Below are 10585 nucleotides of genomic sequence, written 5' to 3'. Positions count from 1 at the left end.
TTCTCTCATTTTCTATTTTCTTTTTGTCTTTTCGTATTCTCTCTTCCCATTTCCTTGTTCTCTTTTCCTATTTTCTTGTCCTCTTTTCCCATTTTTTTATTCTCTCTTCGTATTTCCTTATCCTCTTTTCCAATTATCTTATTCTCTCTTCCTATTTCCTTATTCTCTTCTCCTATTTCCATATTCTCTCTTCCTATTTTCTTATCCTCTTTTCCTATTTTCTTATTCTCTTTTCCTGCCATCGGTTCCCCGTAGACAAAAGACCTTTTTCCCTTTCTTTTCTTGATTTCTATTTTTCCTTTCTTTCCTTTATTTTTCCCCTTTCTCTCCTTCTCCTTTCCGTTTTTTTGTCTTTTCTTATTCTTTCTTCCTATTTTCTTATTCTCTTTCCCTATTTCCTTATCCTCTTTTCCTATCTTTTATCCTTTCCCCTTTTTCTTATCCTCTTTTCCTATTTCCTTATCCTCTTTTCCTATTTCCTTATCCTCTTTCCCCATTTTTTTATTCTCTCTTCCTGCCATCGGTTCCCCGTAGACAAAAGACCTTCCCTTCCTTTTTTTTATTTCTATTTTCTTTTCTCTCCTTCTTTTTTTCTGTCTTGTATTCTCTTTTCCTATTTCCTTATTCTCTCTTCCTATTTCTCCTATTTCCTTATCCTCTTTTCCAATTTTTTATCCCTCTTTCCCCATTTTCTTATTCTCTCTTCCTGCCATCGGTTCCCCGTAGACAAAAGACCTTTTTCCCTTTCTTTTCTTTATTTTTTCCCCTTTCTCTCCTTCTCTTTTCCGTTTTTTTGTCTTTTCTTATTTTCTCTTCCCGTTTTCTTATTCTCTTTTCCTATTTCCTTATCCTCTTTCCCCATTTTCTTATTCTCTCTTCCTGCCATCGGTTCCCCGTAGACAAAAGAATTATTTCCTTTTCTTTTCTTCATTTTCCCTTTCTTTACTTTATTTCTTCCCCTTTCTCTCTTCTTTTTTCTTATGTTCTTTTTGTCTTTTCGTGTTCTCTCTTCCCATTTCCTTATTCTCTTTTCCCCTTTTTTCTTATTCTCTCTTCCTGCCATCGGTTCCCCGTAGACAAAAGACCTTCCCTGACACAGCGACTCATTTCCTCGCCGCTCGCCTTTAAGTCAACCCACGGCCGTGTTTCCCCCCCTCCCCCCCTCCAGGGTCTTACGGGTGGGGGAGAAAAGGTGGGGGGAGAGGGTGGGGGAGAGGGTGGGGGAAAGGTGGGGGGAGTGAGGAAGGGAGGGGGAGAGGGAGGGGGGGAAGGGTAGGGGGAAAGGTGGGGGAGAGGGAGGGGGGGAAGGGAGAGGGTAGGGGGAAAGGGTGGGGGAGAGGGTGGGGAGAGGGGAGAGGGTGGGGGAGGGGGGAAGGAAGGAGGGGAGGGGAGGGGGGAAAGGGTAGGGGGGAGAAGGGGGAGAGGGTAGGGGGAAGGAAGGGGGGAGAGGGTGGAGGGGGGAGAGGGAGGGGGAAGGAAGGGAGTGGGTGGAGGGGAAGGAAGGGGGAAAGGGAGGGGGTGGGAGAGAGGGAAGGGGGGGAGAGAGAGGGGGAAAGGGAGGGGGAAAGGTGGGGGGAGAGGGAAGGGGAGGGGGAGGGGGAGAGGGAGGTGGGAAAGGGGGGGGGCGGAAGGGGGAGAGGGAGGGGGAGTGGGTAGGGGGAGGGGGAGGGGGGGAAGGAAGGGGGAGAGGGTAGGGGGGAAGGGAGGGGGAGAGGGGGGGAGAGACTGGGAAAGGGAGGGGGAGAGGGTGGGGGGAAGGAGGGGGAGAGAGCACTTTTGCAGCAGAAAATGAGAGAAAATCAATGAAAAGTAAGGAAAAAAGACAAAAGAAAAAGAAAAAGAAAAGAAAGGGAAGAAATTATAAGAAGAGGAAAGGAGAAAAAGGTAAAGAAAAGGAAGGAAAGAAAATTATGCGCGTTTTTCCCCGACGGTCGTTCGGGCGGGGGAAAGGGCACTTTTGAGCAGCTGATAGAAGAAGAAGAAGAAGAAGAAGAAGAAGAAGAAAGGTAGAGAGATAGAGAGAGAGAGAGAGAGAGAGAGAGAGAGAGAGAGAGAGAGAGAGAGATAGATAGATAGAGAGAGAGAGAGAGAGAGAGAGAGAGAAGAGAAAATAAATGAAAAGTAAGAAAAAAAAGAAAAAGACAAAGAAAAAGATAGAAAAGGAAGAAAAGAAAAGAAAAAGAAAAAAAACAAAGAAGACAAAGAAAGGAACATAAGTAAAAAGAAAAGTAAAGAAAAAGAACAAAAGAAAAGAGAAAAGAAAATAAACAAAGGAGACAAAGAAAGGAAAATGAGTAAATAGAAAAGTAAAGAAAAAGAACAAAAGAAAAGAGAAATGAAGAAAAATATGTGCATTTTCCCCCGAAAGACTTCATAGTGGTGATCGCCGTCTCCTTGAAGAGCGCTTTTGCAGCAGGAGATGGAAGAAAAAGACAAGAAGAAGAAGGGAAAAGCAGACAATAAGATAATATAAAACAGAAAAAAACATCTAAAAAGAAAGAAAAAACAAAAGACAATAGGATAGAATAAAACAGAAAGAACATTAATAGAAAAGACAAGAAAAAGAAGAAGAAGAAAAGGCAATAGAATAAAATAAAACAGAAAAGAAAATAATAGGAAAGGAAAGTCAAGAAAGAAAGAAAAAACGAAAAACAATAAGATAAAATAGAATAAGAAAATAATAGAAAAGGAAAGTCAAGAAAGAAATAAAGAAAACAAAAGACAATAAGATAATATAAAACAAAAATGGAAAGTCAAGAAAGAAAGGAAGAAAACAAAAGACAATAAGATAATATAAAACAGAAAAAAATAGAAAAAGAAAATCAAGAAAGAAATAAAGAAAACAGGAGACAATAAGATAAAATAAAACAGAAAGGATAATAATAGAAAAAGAAAACCAAGAAAAAGAAAGAAAACAAAAGACAATGACAAAATAAAACAGGGAAGGAAATAATAGAAAACGAAAGTCAATAAAGAAATAAAGAAAAGAAAAGAAAAACAATAAAAGAAATAAAATAAAAAAACAAGCAAAGAAAAAACTAAAGAAAGAAATAGAAAAGAAAGAAAAAGCAAATAAAAGAATAAGTATGTTCTTCTCTATCCTTAATTCACCGTGTGTTTTCGAACAATAACCAAGTCATTTTTGTCATATTGGCATAAAGTATGACAGTATGACAGCGTGCTATTAATTCGTAATTTACAACTACCTCTTTCTTCATCTTTTCTTTTCTTCTCTTTCCTTTCATCTTTCATATTATCTTCCTCTTCATTTTCCTTCTTATTTTCCTCTTTCGCCATACTGATCTGTAACCGAAATATAATTATAGTAATAATTGCAATGATAATGAAAATAATAATGATGATAATAGTAGTAATGATAATGATGATAATAATGATGATAATAATAGTAATAATAATGCCAATAATAATGATAATACAAATAATAATAATAAAGATAATAAAAACAGTAACAATAATGATAAAAGTAATGATAGTGATAAAAATGATAAAAATAATGATAGTAATAAAAATTATGAGAATAATGATTGTAATGATAATAATAATGATAACTATTTATGTATGTGTATGCGCAAGGGTTTGTATGTATGTGCGTGTGTGTGTGTGGGCGTTTGAGTATATATATATGTGTGTATGTGTGTGTGTGTGTGCGTGTACGTGTGTGAGTGTGTGTGTGGGTGTGTGTGTATGTGTGTGTGTGTGTGTGTGTGTGTGTGTGTCTGTGTCTGTGTCTGTGTGTATGTGTGTGTGTGTGTGTGTGTGTGTGTGTGTGTGTGTGTGTGTGTGTGTGTGAGTGAGTGTGTGGGTGTGTGTGTATGTGTGTGTGTGTGTGTGTGTGTGTGTGTGTCTGTGTCTGTGTCTGTGTGTATGTGTGTGTGTATGTGGTGCGTGCGTGTGTTAGTCTGTGAGTATGTAGGTGTGTACATAAGTGTATGAGTGTTTATCTACTCGATTCCTCCTGTGCGATTTTATGCATATGCTTATATTTAGAGATCCATTGTTTGTGCAAAGGAGCCGAACAAAGCCGAGACGAACAGAAAAATTATAAAATAAAGTAACTGAAGAATATGAAAAGGAATCGGAGAAAGAGCAATAGGCAATCATAGCAGAAAAAAGAAAAGGTGGAGAGGGAACTTGAAGAAGAAATAGTGAATAGGAGAAAGAGGGATAGGAGAAGGAGAGGATAATAGGAAACGGTGTAAAGAAGAAATTGAAGATGAGATAGAATAGGAGAAAGAGTGATAGGAGAAGAAGAAACAGTGGATATGAGAAAGGGTAATAGGATATTGATAGCAGAAGAAATACTGGAAGAGAAGAAAGAGTGATAAGACAATAATAAGAAAAAGCAGGGGAGAGAAGAAAGAGGATTAGAACAATTATAGATAAGTTGGAAACAAGGAAGAGGAATAAGAGCGATAGGACAATAAAAGGAGAAGAGGAAAGAGTGGAGATGAAAAAGAGTAACAGAACAACGAAGAGGAGAAAGGGCGATAGGACAATAAAAGGAGAAGAGAAAAGAGTGGAGATGATAAAACGTAACAGAACAATGAGGAGGAGAAAGAGACAATAAAAGGAGAATAAAAGGAGAAAAGGAAAGAGTGGAGATGAGAAAAAGTAACAGAACAATGGAGAGGAGAAAGAGCGAAAGGACAGTAAAAGAAAATAGAAAAGAGTGGAGATGAGAAAGAGGAATAGAACAACGAAGAGGAGAAAGAGCGATAGGACAATAAAAAGAGAAGAGGCGGCAGGGGAGATGAGGGAGAGCAATAGAAAAATAAGGAGAAGAACAAGTAAGGGAGATGAGAAAGGGAAATAGAACAATAATATGAAAATTTGAAGCAAGGAAGAGGAATAAGAGCGATAGGGCGATAAAAGGAGAAGAGAAAAGAGTGGAGATGAGAAAGAGTAACAGAACAACGATGAGGAGAAAGAGCGATAGGACAATAAAAGGAGAAGAGAAAAGAGTGGAGTAGAGAAAGAGTAATAGAACAGCGGAGAGGAGAAAGAGCGATAGGACAATAACAGGAGAAGAGGCGGCAGGGGAGAGGAGAGCGCGAGAGACGCGTCGGAGAGACAGCGAGATGGATGGCTGGCGAAAGGGCGGCGCGAGGGGGGGGGGGGGGGGAGTCGGCAATCGCTTACCGGGAGCTAAGTGTTCGTGGCAGACGGATGGGCGTCGGAAGGGCGGATGTCGGGCGGTGGGCGGCTGTCGGCGCGCCCTCGGATCTCTTCTGCAGGTTGGTTAGGGGAAGTGGCCGCCCTCGCGTGCCTGTGGGAGGGTGTGGTCATGATAGGGTGGGGTGGGGGGTATTGTTATGAAACTCTCGTTATTCTAAGCAGGGGTATACATGTACACCTATTCTCTGTCTGCCTCTCTCTCTCTCTCTCTTTCTTTCTTTCTTTCTCTATCTATCTCTCTCTCTCTCCCTCTCTCTCTCTCTCTCTTTACACACACACACACACACACACATACACACACACACACATATATATGTATATATATATATATATATATATATATATATATATATATATATATATATATATATATATATATATATATATATATATATATATATATATATATATATATAAATGGTTGTTTTTCTTGGTAGAAAACTAAATCCGAACTTCAATGAAAAGGAATAATAACGTTCCATTTAGAAATTCCTTTATGATTGAAATGAAGGAAAGTGGTGCTAAATGAAGTGAAGATCTGAGAAGGAAAAAAGAATCACACAGACAAGGAGCAGAGAATATACAGAGAATTAGACATCCAGAAAGGAAAAAAGAAAACAAAACAAAACAGACGAATAAATTAAAACGAAAAATATAGTTCGTAAACACACAGCCATTATGTACAAATGAGGGACAATTATATAAGCTGCTTTATTTGTGACTTTTCGAAGAAGTTCAAACTAAATGAAAGTGATTAATTAGTCAGTATCAATTAGAAGATAGCAAAACACGCACGTCATTCGGCGATTGAGGATGATAGAAAGAAGGCGAATGAACAAAGTAATGTCGGCAATAATATACAAAGTGGCATTTATGTAAACGGACACACATCAAAGAAGATGATGTATAAATAGAATGCGATAATCGATTTAATTTCCCGATCAACGTGTAGCTAAAATGCGAAAGATATAATCATATGATGTATTTATTATCCATAGGTACGTTTTCTAGTTTTCTGAACTTTAACTTAACTCAAAACATAGACACACACACACACACACACACACACACACACACACAAACACACACACAACGTAAACTTAGATACAAACACACAGATAAACATACACACTCGCATCATCACGCTTACATGTTTACGTGTGTCTGTAGGAAGAAATCCCTTATTCTATCTACCAGATATAACATAACCCCGAGGTACAAATATTCCCAGTCCTTACAGAGTCTTTCCCTTTGTGTTCTGCAATGCCACTGGCCAGCGTCCGACCCTCTCCTGGCCACGACTACTTCAAAACACGACTACGTTCACCATAATACCGAACGCCAATGGAAAAGTGATTTTTTTTTTTCTTCTCCTACCATCATTGTGCAGACAAAAGGCCTTTGCAAACACAGCCATTCACTGCAGCGATGTACATCTTCAAGTCAATCCACGTGCGTTTCTTTTACTTTTTTTTTATTATGGGATTGATCGATATTTCTTTGCAGCAACGCAGAAAGCTGTCTGTGATTTGTAGTGTGTTTCGAGAACAATGCCTGATCTATTTCTTCACGAGTGGTCTTTCTAACCGGCTTGCAGGGGAGGCTTTCTCGTTATCCGAATCTGTAGATAGATAGATAGATAGACAAATTGGTGTATAGAAATAGATATAGATAGATAGATAAAGGAAGAGAGAGAGATAGGTGGAAAGATAATGAGAGAGAGAGAGAGAAAGAGGGAGGGACAGAGAGAGAGGGAGAGAGAGAGAGAGAGAGAGAGAGAGAGAGAGAGAGAGAGAGAGAGAGAGAGAGAGAGAGGAGAGAGAGAGAGGAGAGAGAAGGGAGAGAGAGAGAGAGAAAGGAGAAAGAGAGAGAGAAAGAGAGAGGAGAGAAAAGGGAGAGAGAGATGGAGAGAGAGAGAGACAGACAGACAGACAGACAGACAGAGAATAGGTGTACATGTATACCCCTGCTCAGAATAACGAGAGTTTCATAACAATCCCCCCCCCCCCCTCCTCTATCATGACCACACCCTCCCACAGACAAACGAGGGCGGCCACTTCCCCTAACCAACCTGCAGAAGAGATCCGAGGGCGCGCCGACAGCCGCCCACCGCCCGACGCCCACCCGACATCCGCCCTTCCGACGCCCATCCGTCTGCCACGAACACTTAGCTCCCGGTAAGCGATCGCCGACCTCCCTCCCCCCCCTCCCCCCCCTCACGCCGCCCTTTCGCCCGCCATCCATCTCGCTGTCTCTCCGACGCGTCTCTCGCGCTCTCCTCTCCCCTACCGCCTCTTCCCCTTTTTATTGTCCTATCGCTCTTTCTCCTCTTCGTTGTTCTGTTACTCTTTCTCATCTCCCCTCTATCCTCTTCTCCTTTTATTCTCCTTTTATTGTCTCTTTCTCCTCTTCGTTGTTCTGTTACTCCTCATCTCCACTCCTCTCTTCTTTTATTGTCTTATCGCCCTTTCTCCTCTTCGTTGTTCTGTTACTTTCTCATCTCCACTCTTTTCTCTTCTCCTTTTATTGTCTTATCGATCTTATTCCTCTTCCTTGTTTCCAGTTTTCCTATTATTGTTCTAATCCTTGTCTCCTCCCCCCTGCTCCTTCTCTTCTTATTATTGTCTTATCACTCTTTCTTCTCTTCCAGTTATTTCTTCTCCTATCAATATCCTATTACGCTTTCTCATCTCCACTCTTTCCTCTTCTCCTTTTATTGTCCTATCGCTCTTTCTCCTCCTCTTTGTTATATTACTCTTTTTCATCTCCAGTCTTTCCTCTTCTCCTTTTATTGTTCTATCCCTCTCTTTCTCCTTTTCTTTTTTCAATAAATCTATAATCGTTCTATTACTCTTTCTCCTCTCCACTCTTTCCTCTTCTCCTATAATCATCTCATCCCTCTTTCTCCTCTCCACTCTCTCCTCTTCTCCTATAATCATCTCATCCCTCTCTCTCCTCTTCTCCTATGATCATCTCATCCCTCTTTCTCCTCTTCTCCTATAATCATCTCATCCCTCTCTCTCCTCTCATCTCATCCCTCTTTCTTCTCTTCTCCCATAATCATCTCATCCCTCTCTCTCCTCTTCTCCTATGATCATCTCATCCCTCTTTCTCCTCTCCACTTTTTCCTCTTCTCCCATAATCATCTCATCCCTCTTTCTCCTCTCCACTCTTTCCTCTTCTCCCATAGTCATCTCCTCCCTCTTTCTCCTCTCATCTCCTCCCTCTTTCTCCTCTCCAGCTTCCTCTTCCGAGTATTGTCCCGCGGCTTCGTCAGCTTCCCTGCACAATGTGTCTTGTGGCCTTCGCTTCTGAATACACTCTTATGCTTACAATGGGAATAATAACAATAATGAACATACACCCATATGAATAAACACTTACGTATAAGCATAATGTGTGATTGTGTGTGTGTGTACAGACGCACACACATATAAATGTATATAAATATATATGCATATATATATATATATATATATATATATATATATATATATATATATATATATATATATATATATATGTATGTATGTATATATAGATAGGTAGATATATAAATATATATATATACATATATATATATATATATATATATATATATATATATATATATATATATATATATATATATATATATATATATATATATATACACACACATTTATATATCTATATCTATCTATCTATCTAGCTATCTATCTATATACACATTTATATGTCTATATCTATATCTATATCTATCTGTCTATCTATCTATCTATCTATCTATCTATCTATCTATCTATCTATCTATCTCTCTCTCTCTCTCTCTCTCTCTCTCTCTCTCTCTCTCTCTCTCTCTCTCTCTCTCTCTCTATATATATATATATATCTATATATATATATATATATATATATATATATATATATATATATCTATATATATATACATCTCTACATATATATATATATATATGTACACACACACACACACACACACACACACACACACACACACACACACACACACACACACACACACACACACACACACACACACACACACACATATATATATATATATATATATATATATATATATATATATATATATATATATATATATATATATATATGTGTGTGTGTGTGTGTGTGTGTGTGTGTGTGTGTGTGTGTGTGTGTGTGATACGTAATACCTCATTATCGTCTATCCATCCCCGTTCCGAAATCAGTCCCCTTCCCCCCTCCCCCTCTAACGACCCCCACCCCACCCAAGCCCGTCGCCTCCCCATTGTGCGCTGCGAGCGTCTGCCCGCTTTCCCTTCTCTCGCCCAGCATGTTGACTTTTCCCCTTTAGAGAGCCGAGTGTCGCGGTGTATCCCCCCAAGCCACTAAGATTTTCATGAGATCATTAATTGATCAGCTTAACACGCATGATCATACCTCGCTCAGGTTCGGCGCGAGTTAGGAATTGTTTTGGGCTCGGCGGTCGACTGTCCGCCATTTTGGATCGGGCGGAAGCGAAGGGAAACGAGGATGATGATGATAAATGGAGGAAATTGTAGAGGTATCGACAGCAAAGCGATAATAAAAATGATAAACAATGTAATGATAAAAAGGTCCTTATTTTTTGGTATATATATTTCGAAGATAACCAACATTATATAGACAGGAAAGACAAAAAGAAAATAGAGCAAAAAAAAAAGAATGAGTTCGTATCCCTCGCGAAACACGCCACAAGACACCGACACACACAAAAAAAAACACAATATACAACAGGTCTGTAAAGTAAATAAACAAACAAAGCACACAAGGAAACGTGAAAAGAAAAGAGCTTAGGTGATGGAAGGGAGAGACTTAGCAACCATGATAAAACTCTGCGGGCGCACAACCCACGTTTTATTATCATTTTCTGTGGCAACAATGGCGACTTGCACAATACTACATATGCAAAGAACACCATACTTCATGCGTTATCAGACACAGCATGTGGAAGTCAGTACGCGGGCAGGTGGCGGTGTATTTGTTTGTTGGTTTGTTTCTTTGTTTTTGATTGTTCAGTTGTTTCTTTGTTTTTGCTTGTTCATTTGTTTCTGCACTTTTTGTTTGATTTGTTTGTTAAATTTATCTGATTTTGTTTATTTGTTCCTGATTTTTTCTTTGTTCTTTGTTTATTTGGTTATGAGCTCTTTTGTTAATTTGATTTGAGTTTGTTTGTTATTTGTTCATTTGTTCGTGATTTTTTTTGTTTATGTGTTTTTGAGTTTTTGTTTTGTTGTTTGTTTATTTTTGAGTTTATTTGTTTTTGATCATTTGTTTCTGATCGTATTGTTTGTTTTTTATTGATTTGTTTCTATACTTTTTTGTTTGTTGTCTTCTTTATTTGTTTCTGGCCTTTTGTTAAATTTTA

This window comes from Penaeus vannamei, chromosome 16, assembly GCF_042767895.1.
Source record: "Penaeus vannamei isolate JL-2024 chromosome 16, ASM4276789v1, whole genome shotgun sequence".
Classification (NCBI taxonomy): domain Eukaryota; kingdom Metazoa; phylum Arthropoda; class Malacostraca; order Decapoda; family Penaeidae; genus Penaeus; species Penaeus vannamei.
Note: the sequence above shows the minus strand (reverse complement) of the source record.